General features: G+C 40.0%; 1 protein-coding gene across 19 annotated transcripts in view; it reads right to left on the minus strand.

Annotated features, from left to right (window-relative positions):
- Nucleotides 1-15967, minus strand: part of SGMS1 (sphingomyelin synthase 1) — a 205689-nt gene that overhangs the window by 79561 nt on the left and 110161 nt on the right. For 14 of the 19 annotated variants that reach the window (XM_043520042.1, XM_043520047.1, XM_043520041.1 and 11 more), the window contains exon 2: nt 12493-12571. The gene's annotated coding sequence lies outside the window, so the exon portion shown is untranslated. Of the gene's footprint in view, nt 1-813; nt 956-12492; nt 12572-15967 lie in introns of those variants that run through there. The other 5 variants (XM_038408586.2, XM_038408582.2, XM_038408583.2 and 2 more) reach the window with 3 other exon arrangements.

Here is a 15967-nt window from a genome sequence, read left to right on the forward strand (position 1 = left end):
ATTCACATGACAGGATTTTTCTCCCTTTGGCTTTGTTGCTAATGGTCTGGGAGTTGCCCTTTTTTCTTATTTTAAGTGTCAACTTTAGAGTTTGTCCATTCAGCAAGGACACATATCTATAAGATCAAACTTGAGAATTCCAATTGAGTGTTTCAACATGCTTTTTACAGATTTAAAAATGTTATTAAAGTTAATGTTGAAAATCAAATTTACACAAGTTAAGAGGGAAGGTACTGTACATACTGGGTCTGGCTTGGGTTATGGGGGATTGCAAGTATCGGTTACAAGGTTCACAAGAAAAAAGAAAAAGGAGTACTTGTGGCACCTTAGAGACTAACAAATTTGTTAGTCTGTAAGGTGCCACAAGTACTCCTTTTCTTTTTGCGAATACAGACTAACACGACTGCTACTCTGAAACCAAAGGTTCACAAAGTACACACATATCACATAACCAGCATAGATCCACATTGGGGTGTGGGAGTTTTTAAAAGCGTCAGTGGATAAATGGGCTCGGGTACGCCACCCATGGACTGTAAGTTCCACTCTTATTAAGAGTCCAAGTCAGTATTGGTGTAGAGAGTAAGTACATGGGTGATACTAAACACTCTCCCCTCCAAACTACAAAGTTCATGTTACACTTCCTCTCTACTGAATGCTCACAGGTCACACAGTTTTCAAACTGTTTCCTCTGTATTTCACTTTTAAACTAAAAAGAAACCATAGCAAAATCCTCCCTAAAAGCAGCTACAAACACCACACACCAGCTTAATTCCACATGTACAGATAAAGCATTTAAATAAAGCACATTCTCACCAAATACATGCCGGGCTCAAGGATTGCTGCTTCTCCAGCTGTATTTTCTCGGTGTACTGTGTACAAATGACGTCAGCAGCACTTAAGAAGAGAGGCGGAGAAAAAAGCATACTGGGAAATCCAGTCCAGCTGGAGAAAGCCTGTGACTTATGTGGGTGGGTGGAACTCTTTCCCGTTATAGACAGCTTAAAGCCTATAGCTGTTCATCTGATAGAGCTGATCCATTTCACTATAGTTTGCAGAGCTTAGAAGAGTGGAGATAGACGTGTCTATAGAAAGCAGCTTTCATGGTATGCTGGGTGTGGTACTGCTTAGCAGGTTTAACCATTAAAGCTTTAAAAGAATGAGTCAACCTACTGAGCTTTTAAAACTAAACATTTTCATTGTCTGATAAAGAAATGCATTCTTCCAAGGATTTTTTTCAGATGAGTTAACACAATCTGGAGTTTTAAATTGCTTCTGAAGTTTACCACGTCACTTTAAATGTGTTCCAACTCTTACCAGCAAAACAATCACTTATATGTATTTTTATTAATCAGTTTACAAACTTTAGTACAGCATTCTCAAATCCAGTAATTGTATTGAAATCTCTAAATTAATTTGATCAAAGCTAAAATTCAGCATGGCATTGTACATGGAAAATAAACTAATATAAAAACAGAAAGCAGGGATAAAGTATTATATCACAAAGCTCAGAACCAGGACGGAGACAAATGTTCATTCTCCAACACGCACATACATCTGAATCTAAAGCTGCTGCCCTGACTCGGAAAGCAAAAACTTGAACATGCTCTGACTTCCTTCCAAACTACTTAATACTAGATGCCACATATGTCAAACTGCTAGAAACTTGCTGCTGGTTTTTTTTTTTTTTTATAAGGCAGACAACACTGTTATTCTGTGAAGCAGTATTTCCTAACCCTCCTCCCCACCTGACACTAGAGAATAGTTTGAGGGGGGAGGTGCAGGAAAAAAGTGGCTGGGTCAGTCTGGGTGGAGAGACACATATAGAATACAAATAAATGTACTGCTGCATGTGGTGGCTCCTCATCAACAAGGGAAATCAGAGAAGTGAATGGATGAAAAGGAGGTGACAGCAACTGCATAAGGGCATAGTATAAGGGGACATGGCAGGATATTCATCTGCCAGTTCAAGCTGTGGTAAGATCAACAAAAAGTTGGTAAGCATTTGTTATGTGGAAAGGAAAAAAGAAAATTACTAGATGGATTTCTCCATCAGAACCTTTCAAATATCAAATATCACCACAACACCACTCTAATACTAGAGGTTACGACACATTAGCAAAAACTAGACTAACAGGAAAGGAGTACTTGTGGCACCTTAGAGACTAACAAATTTATTAGAGCATAAGCTTTCGTGAGCTACAGCTCACTTCATCGGATGCATTTGGTGAAAAAAACAGGGGAGATTGATATACACACACAGAGAACATGAAACAATGGGTTTATCATACACACTGTAAGGAGAGTGATCACTTAAGATAAGCCATCACCAGGAGCAGGGGGGGGAAAGGAGGAAAACCTTTCATGGTGACAAGCAAGGTAGGCTAATTCCAGCAGTTAACAAGAATATCAGAGGAACAGTGGGGTGTGGGGGAGAAATAACATGGGGAAATAGTTTTACTTTGTGTAATGACTCATCCATTCCCAGTCTCTATTCAAGCCTAAGTTAATTGTATCCAGTTTGCAAATTAATTCCAATTCAGCAGTCTCTCATTGGAGTCTGTTTTTGAAGCTTTTTTGTTGAAGGATAGCCACTCTTAGGTCTGTAATCGAGTGACCAGAGAGATTGAAGTGTTCTCCAACCCCACCCCCCACTGTTCCTCAGATATTCTTAAAAAGAAAAGGAGTACTTGTGGCACCTTAGAGACTAACAAATTTATTAGAGCATAAGCTTTCGTGAGCTACAGCTCACTTCATCCGATGAAGTGAGCTGTAGCTCACGAAAGCTTATGCTCTAATAAATTTGTTAGTCTCTAAGGTGCCACAAATACTCCTTTTCTTTTTAAGAATACAGACTAACACGGCTGCTACTCTGAAACCTGTCAGATATTCTTGTTAACTGCTGGAAATAGCCTACCTTGCTTGTCACCATGAAAGGTTTTCCTCCTTTCCCCCCCTGCTGCTGGTGATGGCTTATCTTAAGTGATCACTCTCCTTACAGTGTGTATGATAAACCCATTGTTTCATGTTCTCTGTGTGTGTATATCAATCTCCTCTCTGTTTTTTCCACCAAATGCATCCGATGAAGTGAGCTTTAGCTCACGAAAGCTTATGCTCTAATAAATTTGTTAGTCTCTAAGGTGCCACAAGTACTCCTTTTCTTTTTGCGAATACAGACTGACACGGCTGCTACTCTGAAACCTGTCATTAGACTAACAGGGTTTGTCACAAATTTAGGGCTTTCAGCATTTATGTAGTATGATATTAGGTTAAACAGATTTTAAAATGAAAAATTAACTCTGAACTAATCTTACTTTAGTAAGATTCCCCCTAAAGAAATGTTCTTGCTGAGTGTATCATCTCCAGCATATAGGCAAACAACACAGTGCAGAGCGAAGCCAACTTGCAAGAAAAGCCAGACTTTGACAAAGATAGAAAAGGCAGTGCATATAGGATGTTTCTCACGCCCTCTGCATTGAAACTATTCTCCTGTCAGCTGGAAATCTATATGATCCATTGGCTGAATAAATAAATGGAATGTGTCCAGGGTGTTCAAGTTCCCTGATGAACAGATAAAATTCAATGTAAGAAAATGGATTAGTTAATGCTTCTACAAGCAACAAAACTCATCTTGTCTCTGTGAACTTCATAGAGCATCTACATGGCAATAAAACACCTGCGGCTGGCCCATCCTCACAGGATTCAGGCTATGGGGCTATAAAATTCTGGTGTAGACATTGGGGCTCAGAAGAGTGCAGGCTCTGGGACCCAGTCCTCTTGGGGGTCCTACATCTCAGTCAGAGCCCGAATATACATTGCAACTTTACAGCCCCACAGCCTGAGCCAGAAGGCGCAGGCCAGCCGTAGCTGTTTAACTACTGGGTAAATGTACCCTGAGAAAGAACAGAGTACCATACTATGTCCCAGCAATCAGTGGAAGCCTGGTGGGAGCCATCTGTTTGGAGGAAGAAGCGCAGCTCTAAAACAATACAGAGAAATTCCCTCCACACACAGAGCAAATGGATACATGTGTTTGAGGGTAGTATTTCTTGCATATATTAAGCCTGTTAGTCTCACCTAGTCTGCCGCATTCCTGAAGATCCTGGAGACTATCAGGACAAAGCAACCCTTCAGCTGCATATGCCCCTCCATAAATTTTTCCATAATATGAGGACACAGAATGATAGGATTTGAAGGGACTGGAATGATCATCTAGTCTAACTCCCTGCCAAGATGCAGGATTTGTTGTGTCTAAACCAGCCAAGATAGATGGCTACCCAGCCTCCTTTTGAAAACTTCCAGTGAAGGAGCTTCCATGACCTTCCTAAATCTGCTGTGCTGTAATTTGAACCCTACTGCCTCTTATCCCGGCCTCTGTGGCAAAAGAGTTTTTTCCATCTTTTTAATGGTAGTATTTTAAGTATTTGAAGACTGCTATCATGTCTCCCTTAATCTCCTCTTTTCCAAACTAAATATACCTAGGTCCTTCAACTTTGCTCATTTGACCGCATTCCATCCATTTGATCTTCCTTATCACTTGCCTCTAGATCCTTTCCAGTTCCTCTACATCCTATCTATACATTGGCATCCAAAACTGGACACAGTACTCCAGCTGAGGCCTAACCAGTGCCCAGTAGCGTGGTACCATCACCTCCCATGACTTGCATATTATGCATCTGTTAATGTTAGGGATGTCAGAAGACTTCTGACTGCAGAAGACCAAACACCCCTGCCCCACCCCAAGGCCCTGCCCCTTCCCCAAGGCCCCAGTGCCGCTCCCTCCATCACTCACTCTCCCGCCCCCCGCTCATTTTCACCAGGTTGGGCATGGGGTTGGGATGTGCGAGGGGGTGAGGGCTCTGGGGTGGGGCCAGAAATGAGGGGTTCAGGGGTCTCTGGGCTGGGGCAGGGGGTTGGGTTGGGGGGGGTGAGGACTCTGGCTGGGGTGTGGTCTGAAGGGTTTGGAGTGTGGGAGGGGGGTGCAGGCTCTGGAAGGGGGTTTGGGTGTCGGAGGGAGCTCAAGGCTGGGGCAGGGAGTTGGGGTGTGGGAGATGGTTCGGGGTGCAGGCTCCGGGTGCCTCCCCGAAGCAGCTGGCCTTTCTCTCCGGCTCCTAGGCGGAGGCACAGCCAGATGGCTCTTTGCGGTGCCCCTGGCTGCAGGCACCAACCCTGCAGCTCCCACTGGCTGCGGTTCCCAGCCAATGGGAGCTGCAGAGCTGGTGCTTGGAGCGGGAGCAGTGCGAGGAGCCCCCATGGCCGTGCATCTGCCTAGGAGCCATAGGGAAATACCAACTGCTTCCTGGAGCCATGCAGAGCCAGGGAACCTGCCTTACCCCTGCTGCGCCACCAACCAGACTTTTAATGGCCCAGTCAGAGGTGCTGACCAGAGCCACCAGGATCCCTTTTCAACAGGCATTCTGGTCAAAAACTGGATGCCTGGCAACCCTAGTTAATGTGACCTAAAATGTGCTTTTTTTTCCCAACAGCATTGCATCGTTGATTCATGTTGAGGTTGTCATCCACCACAACACTCAGATCCTTCTCAGCACTGCTGCTGAGAAGATATAGTGCCACCGGTACTCCTTTTCTTTTTGCGAATACAGACTAACACGGCTGCTACTCTGAAACCTGAGAAGATATAGGGGCTTAAGTTAAAACAAATCTGGTTTGTCACTGATCTTTGAAAATTTCAGATAGCTAAAATGTAAATGACAGATTTGAAAAAGTTAAAAAGCCCCTGTTACATCAGGGAACATAAACAATCATACAGTGACTGTCAAAAGTAATCTTAGGATGTGCACATTAAAATGGCTGACATAAGCAGGAACATTTGCAAAATCTTGGAGGAGAAAGTTCGGCCGAAACCCAGTATAGGATGCTAGAGCAATTTATTGGAGTTGATTATAAATAGGCTTGAATTTGATTTTTTTATATAATTTTGATGGATAATATCAATGTTCATTTAAGATTTTCTATATTATCAATTTAAATGTTCACAGTTGTGGGAAATTATGGGGGTCAGAATTTATTTATGACAGTAGACACTGAGATGGAAAAAGTTAAAGCTTTGAACCATTAAATTCTCATCATATATGTCAAAACATACTAAATAAATAGCCCTAAATCAAACTCTAAAAAGTTTTCAAGCAGCATTTTTTTTACTTGACCTATCTGTAAAATTCAATCATCATTGATGGAAATATTTTTCATGTGCACGCGCACAGGGAAATCAATGTTTATCAACATTTACCAATAAAAATATAATCCTTCCAAGCCTGATTAAGGCAAAGAGGGCAAAGTGAAACTCAAATTGGAGAACTAAGTTTATGCCTTTTAGTTTGTTTAGTTGTCCCCTGCCCACTTTACAGTATGATAAGAAAAGGCAACCTTAAAGTCTTTTAAATTTAAATTTTACTTTTTCCACATTTTTTTCCTACTTGTTTTTTTTCCCTTGGAACTGTCAGGAATGTCAAGTCTAGTCTTCCCTATTTTTGAGGAAGTAGTCTGAGGTCCCAGAGGTGTTTCTCTCAAGCTTTAGTTAAAAGTAAACTTTTTGGAGTGTTTAAGTTTTAATGAAGGTACATTTGCTGCTAATAATTTCCCAGACATCTGAATTTAATTAGTTAAAGAAAACAGTTTTACACAATACAAACAAAATCACTTTCCCTTCTCAGTTAATCAGGTCGGACTTGCATGGCATTTAAGAAAAACAGGGCAGACAATATCTGATTTGCTAATATAAAACAAAAACATACAAATACTATTTTTAACATACAAACAAATAGAACAAACCTATTCTGGCAGTATCCATGTTTCTTTTATATATCAGCTGCCTTTGACTCTCCTGTCCACAACATACTGATAGATGGATTTACTCAAGGTGGTCCCTCCTTTCTCTGTAAGATCTCAGGGTAATACTGGACAATTGTTCATCTGCCTCAAGAGCTCACCTATTCAGGATTTCAGCTGGTTCAGGCATGGATAAAGTTCCTATTAGACTGCAGTTTTAGTGGCTGGTAAGAACACCCGAAGAACCAGAAAGAAAAGGAGTACTTGTGGCACCTTAGAGACTAACAAATTTATTAGAGCATAAGCTTTCGTGAGCTACAGCTCACTTCATCGGATGCAATTGGTGCTCTAATAAATTTGTTAGTCTCTAAGGTGCCACAAGTACTCCTTTGCTTTTTGCGAATACAGACAAACACGGCTGCTACTCTGAAACCGAAGAACCAGATAACAGTATTTGACAAAAATGCTTTTTCTTTTTTTGGAGCAATGGACAAGAATATTGTGATTTTTTTATTTCAAAGGTAGATCTTATCACAGTTCGTTATCCATGTCTTTGTCATCTCTTAGGTTGAATTACTGAAGTGAGCACTACACAGATAATGTTAATCTTAAAATATACTTTAAAATAGAAATGCTTAGATCTTAAAGTCATTCAGAAACTCATAGCTAGGACAGATCATGTCTGGTCACTTTCTAAGTGGTATTTTCTGAAGGGACTGCTTTGTATTAGTTCTCAATAATCTGTACTATCTACTAAACGATTTCCAGGTCACACTTAAGGTTCTGGTTGTTACCTTAGCACTGGGGATCATCTGAAGCACACAACAGCTTTTAAAAATTCCTAATTTGAACAGTAGTACATTCTCATCCAGAGGTTCTAGGCTTTGCAACTCACTTCTACTATGATCCACCATAACCTCAGAGCATAATGCAAGACTCTCCTGGTTATCCAATTTTTTCCCCAGGAATATGGGGAGGACTGGGTTTGGCTGGTATTATGGGGTAAATAAAAGGCAGTGTGATTCTGGAACTGAGGTAGTCTTTTTAGGAATGCCTTTTAATATGTTTGACTATTGTGTGCAGTTTAAGTATTGTAAGTGCCCAGCGAGCTGCCAATAGATATTTATTTAGCTTTAAACAAATAAATAAGTTAGTAAACTTGGTTATGACATCTCAAAGTATTTGTAAACTCTACTCTGTAACTCCAACTTCCTGGAGGATAAAAACAAGTGGGTGGCCAAAGAACTGTTACCCTGTGTGTGGTCTCCTAGATTTCAGAAGCGAGATTTGCAAGCATGGGTGCCAGGGACAGAGGTCGCCGGGTGCAGGGACAGAGGTCGCCTGCAGTGAGCATGAGTCGACAATGTGGCTAACTGGACGGGATGAGGTACGGTGCGCATCGCAAGGCTGTGTGAAACAGTGACATGTGGAGGAAGACTACCCTCTAATGATGCCCATGTGTTGTGTTTACTGTTCATGGTGATGTGACTCTATGGTGCTTTGCACTATGAGAGAATGCATGCATGTGTGGTTTCTGTTGGAAAGAGGGAGAACAGCTCTCGACATTGCCTTCTGTCATACTGTCTTCACTCTGCTTCATCTCCTCCTTCCCACGAGATGCTTACATAGCACAACAACGAATGCAGTATATATGCATAAAGAGCGGAGAACCGACTCTGAAAGCTGTCCCATTTTCCCTGTGCCAGTAAGAATTTTATATTAGACACGAGAGGCTTCCGCTCCAATCGCTGACAGCATAAACTTAATATTAAATTAATATTGTAGTAGCTCAAACTATAGGGAAAGAAAAAGCACAAATATCTATCTTTGCTACTTTGCTAACATGATCCAAATATCCCATAACAATTTGTTACATAATGTCAGTTTGAAATCTGATAATTTATCTTACTGAGAGAGTATTTCAGAAAAGGGTTCAAACCACTGAAATTTAAATCCCCAAATGGCAGATTACAGAAACTAGAGAGGGGGCTTAGTAGCTCATCTTTTTCTTCCACCTGCCAGTGTGGAAGTTGCTTAATGGCAGATGAATGCAAGTAATGCACAATGCAAGGAATAATCTGAACTACTTATTCTCAATGCTAAATTAACTGTAAACATTGAGGAAATATCTGGGTGTCCTTGTGAAGGTCAATTAAAACACCTACTCAACATGTAGCAACCGTCAAAAAACTAGAAAAATTTTAGGATGTGCTAGCAGTGGGACAGAAAATACTACTGAAAATATGATAACTTCAGTACGCACTCACCTGGAGTATTGTGTTCAGTTCTGGCGACCCTATTCATCAATCAATCAATGTAGGAATAGAAAGGATTGAGAGAGAGAGAGCTGTAAAAGCTAGAGGCATGGAAAGGCTTTCATATGAAAAGAGACTGAAAAGATTGGGACTGCTTTAGTTTAGAGAAAAGGGGAAAAGAGGGGATATGATGGAGGGAAATAAAATACTGAATGGTATACAGATGGTATATTGGGAATTGCTATTTATCTTCTGACAAGAACAAGAAGATACCCAAGGAAACTGAAAGACAACAAATTTAAAACTGATAAATAAATCCTCTTACTTATATGTAGCACAATCTATAGAAGTCATGTCGCAAGATGTCATTGAGGCTTAGTCTGTAAGATCTTTAGGGAAGGCACTACTGTGGGGTGGCCAACCTGAGCCTGAGAAGGAGCCAGAATTTACCAAAGAGCCACAGTAATTTGTCAGCAGCCCCCCATCAGCTCCCTCACCCCGCTACCAGTGCCTCCCGCCCACTGTCAGTCCCGCCAATCAGCGCCTCCCCCTCCCTCCCCATACCTGTTTCACGCATGCAGGAGATCTGCGGTGGGGGAGGGGGAGGAGTGAGGTAGGCTCAGGGGAGGGGTGGGGGCAGGGCCTGCAGCAGAGCCGGGGTTGAGCAGTGAGCATCCCCTGGCACATTGGAAAGTTGGCGCCTGTAGCTCCAGCCCTGGAGTCGGTACCTATACAAGCAGCTGCATATTAACTTCTGAAGAGCTGCATGTGGCTCCAGGGCCATAGATTGGCCACCCCTGCACTATTGTCTTTTCACTAGTCCCTGTGTGTACAGTGCTTAGCACAAGAAGGCCTAATCTTTAGCCTCTAGCTACTGCCACCAAACAAGTAATAAATAGTAAGATTTAACAGCTCAGTTAGTAATATTCAAAAACAGACTAGTAATTTTTATATGGATAATAAAGACATCCTCAGTTACCTTAGGCTTCATGGCATAAGACAGCCTCTCGCAGGCATTAGAAAGAAGCTTATCCTATGGAAAATTTATTATGGGTTTTTTATCAACTTTCTTAGAAGCATCTAAGAGTATCCACTCCGAGACAGGTTTCAGAGTAGCAGCCGTGTTAGTCTGTATTCGCAAAAAGAAAAGGAGTACCCGTGGCACCTTAGAGACTAACAAATTTATTAGAGCATAAGCTTTCGTGAGCTAATGCATCCGATGAAGTGAGCTGTAGCTCACGAAAGCTTATGCTCTAATAAATTTGTTAGTCTCTAAGGTGCCACGGGTACTCCTTTTCTTTTCACTCCGAGACAGGATACCAGACTAGATGGACCATTGGTCTGATCTAGTTTGGCAACTCTTACATTCCCATGTTCACTTCTTATATTTTAAAGTGATTTTTCCAATGCACCATGCTGACTACCTTTAAAGTTTATCAGAAATGCATAGTAGGGTCTCTTGTACACAGGGAAATTATTGGAAAATAAGTCTGCAAATGTGTGCATCTGTTCATTTCAATTACAACTATTAATAGCTGTATTATTTTGAGGTTTTACTGCCTTCAAAACATTTTCAAAGCAATCTTAAATAATATTTGAAATTAGTCGGGCACAATATAGGTCACTTTAAAACATATGATACTGAAAAGCAATTTAAACAACACCTTCACTAGAACAAGCAATCAAGTCTCTTTCTATGAATATATACCAGTCAATTACCAGAAACCACTTTTTTCCTCAACCATTAACAAATTAAACTAAGAAAGAGATTGCTTCTCATTATTAAAACGTTACTGTATTCTGCCTTGTGAAACAGGATTTTATTCCACTGCAATAAATGCCATCTAGTGTTTTTTTTTTTTTAAGAAAAATCACACTCGCTCTCTCTCTCTCTCTGGTTAAGATAAGGATTCAAGCTGTGTAAGAAATCCAATTAGCTAAATGATTTCTCAATTGATTTAGGCAGGCAACAATACAACTTGCAGGATTGCACTGATTCATGTCAACTAGTGCAAATGGATTGTGTGTATGTTGTGTGTGTATTTGGCATCAGACTAGGCATGGCCTTATGCTTTCTTGATTCCTTTAAACTTCAGCATCTTTCCTTCTATGTTAGTATTCATTTGACTTTAAATTCAAACTACTTTTAAATTTTAACTTTACAGAAAACCAGAAAGGGAAAAAAAACAGGTACCAAGCTTTATAAATATATAGACCACACACACATAAAACACATCAAGCAAAAAAAAAAAAAATCTTAGGATTTTTCACTATTGATTTCAAAGGGAGCAGAATTAGGCCAGCATTGAGCACATCTGAGAATCCACATATTCTCCTATACTTCAACAAACATGGGCAAATGATTTTAGAGTTTTATCAGTGTATAAAGTCACGCTCCATATATTTTTCTACAAGAGTTAAATACACCATTTCGGGAATTTTTTCTTCAAGAACTTCCTTAAATTGACAAACCATTAATGATTTAGAAGGAATGTGGTTAACAGGCCATTTTTCTGTACCACCATCAAATCAAATGATTATTTTGAATGTTTTCCAACACAGATATTTTAAAAGATTTAAATGGGAATTATGAAGGCCTTTTTACATCATCCTTTTTTTAGCGAACAAAGTATTGCCGAGGATCCCGTGACATGTACGACAAACATAGACATTGTAACAAATCTAGCATCCTCAATTTACTGGGTCAACCAGCTCACAAGCTGCAGTATTTAAATAGGCTGAAATTACTGCTGAAACTAAGAGAGGTATAATAAAAGAAATGGGAAACTGGGGACAGGAATAAATTTCGTACATCACTCTACACAGCATCTTTTTACCATATGCCCACAATATTGTGTGTAGATCTGTTGGTTGGGTTACCAAATACTTGCTCAAGTCACTTGTTTTATGAACCAAAACACATTCAAATAAAATAGCACTAGAAAGGGATCTCAGGCTTCAGAATACTCTTCATAGACAGTAGTGATATGAAATTCCAATCCACCTGTATCACTCACTGATAACAACTAACACATTGCAAAATCATTTGAAACAAGGAACTGGTTTTATGGACAGTAATGGAAATTCAATAGATTAGTATAGTTTCCAAGCATGCATCACTCTCAATTTTTGCTCTTAGTGAACACTTGACAAATTTATGACACTAAACAAAAAATACTCTTTGAAAGGAATTATTTAAAATGAAATACTTTTGACCTACCCAATGAACAGATAAATCCTAATTACAGAATTACAAACAAACAGATAAATATGAAAAAATGAATTTAAATAACCACTACTTTTAACCTGTTATGTAAATTTATTGCACTTTTCCTTGATGATTATTCTTGATGCAGTCTAAATGATTTTGTCCAACTGCTTTTTTTTTTTAAATCAGGTATGACATATCCAAGCTCAGTTAAATCACCTATATAAAGAGAACACTGCTTACCTGTAATCTTCTTTGTTATACACATCACATCTTCCCTCCATTCTCCAAATTTGTTAGTGTTCTGCTATTGTATCTCCACCTACCAGAAAGCAAACCGACAGTTCAGTTCTCACATGGATTTAATATCAAATTCTCCTAACACTTCCTTATTTATAGTCAATAAAAACATGACTGTATGTGCCACAAACCTGTGTAGCTTATATCAGAGCTTTCCTTGATTTTACCCATTTATTGAACCAGCATAATTATCCAGCATGTATTTATTCAGTTGCTTTAATTACTCTCTATCACAACCAAAAACACTATCAGGAAATATGGTGTTATAAAAGAGTCACAGGAAAGAATATAGAAAATTCTCTCTTTAAAATATTCTGGTGGTTTTGTGCAAGTTCCTTGATTGTTTCTATTGCCGCTGTTTAAAAGTCAAACAAATACATTCTTTGATCCATCAAGAGATGGGGGCTGCAAAGAACCCTAACAAGACCTTAAAGCTTTGACCAGAAGTTCTTGTATAGGAGGAATATGACTAGCATCCAAAGAATGAAACAGATACTGTTTTAAGGAGAAATGGTACAAACACAAATCCCACACATATTTTTCTGTAATTCTATAAACCTTCAAGTACCAGGTAAAAATAAATTGGGGACTAACTACTAATGACGTGCTTTCCAGAGATGCTGAGCCCTTGCAGCTCCCTTTGGCTTAAAGGGAGCTACAGGAGCTGAGAACCTCTGAAGACCTGGTCACTAACTACTGTAATTCTACCCAAAGGTACACAAAAAATCAGCCATTCAAACTCCCCTATATGACATGAAAAAACTTGTCTAGAGACTTGTCTTTAGAGTCAATAACATTCAGAGACTTAGGAAACACATGAAAGTCACAAAATGGAGTAAGCACGTCTTGCACCAAAGCACAGACTTGACTCCAATGTTTTAAGTCTGAGGTCTCCAGCTCCCATAGTGGATTCAGGTGGTGGGGGGGGAATGAGAGAGAGAGAAACAAAATTCAATGGCTTCACCAAGGGATCATCTACAGTGTGTCATTTGATGACATCAAGAGTTGCTTCTGGAAGTGATAGGCACCATTTCTGCATCTTTATGAACAATAACATGGTATTGAAAGGAGGAGCAGACGATCAAACAAGAACAACAGGGAGAAAACAGCATGGAAAGAAAGAAAAATGCAGCACATGAGCAGAGCACTGTTTATGGGATGAGCAGTGTGGAAGGAGTATTTGAAGAACTGGGCTTGTCACAGAATGGTCTCTCACTGAGATGGTTAATTGATTCTGGCTAGGAGCTTGGTTAAATGCTTGCTTAGAAACTCCAGCCCTGAAAGACTTTGTGAAGCTTGGGAGTTGAACCTTGGCAAAGGCCTGCTCCACCATTAGAAGACTTAGCCTGGAATTTATGTTAGCTTTTAGGAACCTGGCCTAGGCAGAGGCCTTCTTCCAACCTTGAAAGGCTCACTTTAGTCTCGAGACAAGGCAGAGAGCTAAGGAGGAGATGAGAAATCCACATCACATAGAAGGTCCAAAACTAGAAATGGAATCATGTCATGAAGCTCACATCTGGATTCCAGCTTTCCCAGACCTCAGGAGTATAGATTCCTGTATTCTGATGTAAGCCTATCTCCAGTCACAATGTTCAGTGTCGTAAATGTTGCTGTATCCCGATGAATCTTTCAAAAGAGGTGGGGAAGAAATAGGAAGGCAGAGATCCAGCTTCAGATTGCAACCAATTCTGAGCCAAACATTTCTCCCCCTTCTTGTAACATAAGTTCACCTAATGGAAAGAGAAACTGAGGGAAGTAGGAAGGAAGCTAGATTTAAAAAAAACACAACATAAAAAAGGAAAGCCACTTAATTTCTTTAATACTTCAGCTGATTTAAAATTCCAATAGAATATAGCCTTTATTAGAAGTTGCCACCAAAAATTTGATTTAATTTTCAGACCATTTACACAAGAAAGGTGTTCCCAGCATACTATAGAACATATCTCATGCTTTGTCAACTAAAGTTCAAAAGAGGAATGCTGTGTCATACTCCACGAGTCACTATCTTGAAGTGCAACGGAAACAGAGTTTCCGTTCCCCTTCCTATTCTCTGATTAACTTGGTATAATTCAAAACCAAAAGTCAATTTATTTCAAGAATCTTCTTTCATGTCATGTTTTTCCCCAACACAAAAGTGGATTTAAAAGTTCCCTTTATATATATAAATATGCATTTGTTTTGTTAGTGTATATATATATTTGTATATGTACAAGTCTCAAAACAAGATTTTGATAATTCTGCCTACCAACAATCCAACCCCTTTTGGAAACTCAGTTGAATCATAACACCAGTTTTTTTCTCTTTCTTCAAATGGATCAAGAAATATTTGACAGTATGAGTGTACAGATACTACACAACCTTTGACTTTAGTTTGCGTTTTGGTTTCCTCTTCATAAACATCTAAAATCATATCTCAAGTAAGGACTGAACACGAAGCAAATCTTGTCTACAGCCAAGCTCTACAATATAACCGCATTTGCTCCAACCCCTCAGACAGAGAAACACCTACAAGATCTCTAGCAAGCATTTTTACAATTACAATACCCACCTGCTGAAGTGAAGAAACAGATTGACAGAGCCAGAAGAGTACCCAGAAGTTACCTACAGGACAGGCCCAACAAAGAAAATAACGCCACTAGCCATCACCTTCAGCCCCCAGCTAAAACCTCTCCAACGCATCATCAAGGATCTACAACCTATCCTGAAGGATGACCCATCACTCTCACAGATCCTGGGAGACAGACCAGTCCTTGCTTACAGACAGCTCCCTAACCTGTAGCAAATACTCACCAGCAACCACACACCACACAACAGAACCACTAACCCAGGAACCTATCCTTGCAACAACGCCCGTTGCAAACTGTGTCCACATATCTATTCAGGGGACACCATCAGAGGGCCTAATCACATTGGCCACACTATCAGATTCATACACATTCACCTGCACATCTATATGTGATGTGATATATGCCATCATGTGCCAGCAGTGCCCTCTGCCATGTACATTGGCCAAACCGGACAGTCTCTACGTAAAAGAATAAATGGACACAAATCAGACGTCAAGAATTATAATATTCAAAAACCATTTGGAGAACACTTCAATCTCTTTGGTCACTCGATTACAGACCTAAAAGTGGCAATTCTTCAACAAAAAAGCTTCAAAAACAGACTCCAACAAGAGACTGCTGAATTGGAATTAATTTGCAAACTGGATACAATTAACTTAGGCTTGAATAGAGACTGGGAGTGGATGGGTCATTACACAAAGAAAACTATTTCCCCATGTTACTCCCCCCCCCATGCTGTTCCTCACACGTTCTTGTCAACTGCTGGAAATGGCCAACCTTGAGTATCACTACAAAAGGTTCCCCCCGCCCCTCTGCTGGTAATAGCTCACCTTATCTGATCACTCTAGTTA

The sequence above is a fragment of the Dermochelys coriacea genome, chromosome 7 (genome assembly GCF_009764565.3).
Source record: "Dermochelys coriacea isolate rDerCor1 chromosome 7, rDerCor1.pri.v4, whole genome shotgun sequence".
NCBI classification, from domain to species: domain Eukaryota; kingdom Metazoa; phylum Chordata; order Testudines; family Dermochelyidae; genus Dermochelys; species Dermochelys coriacea.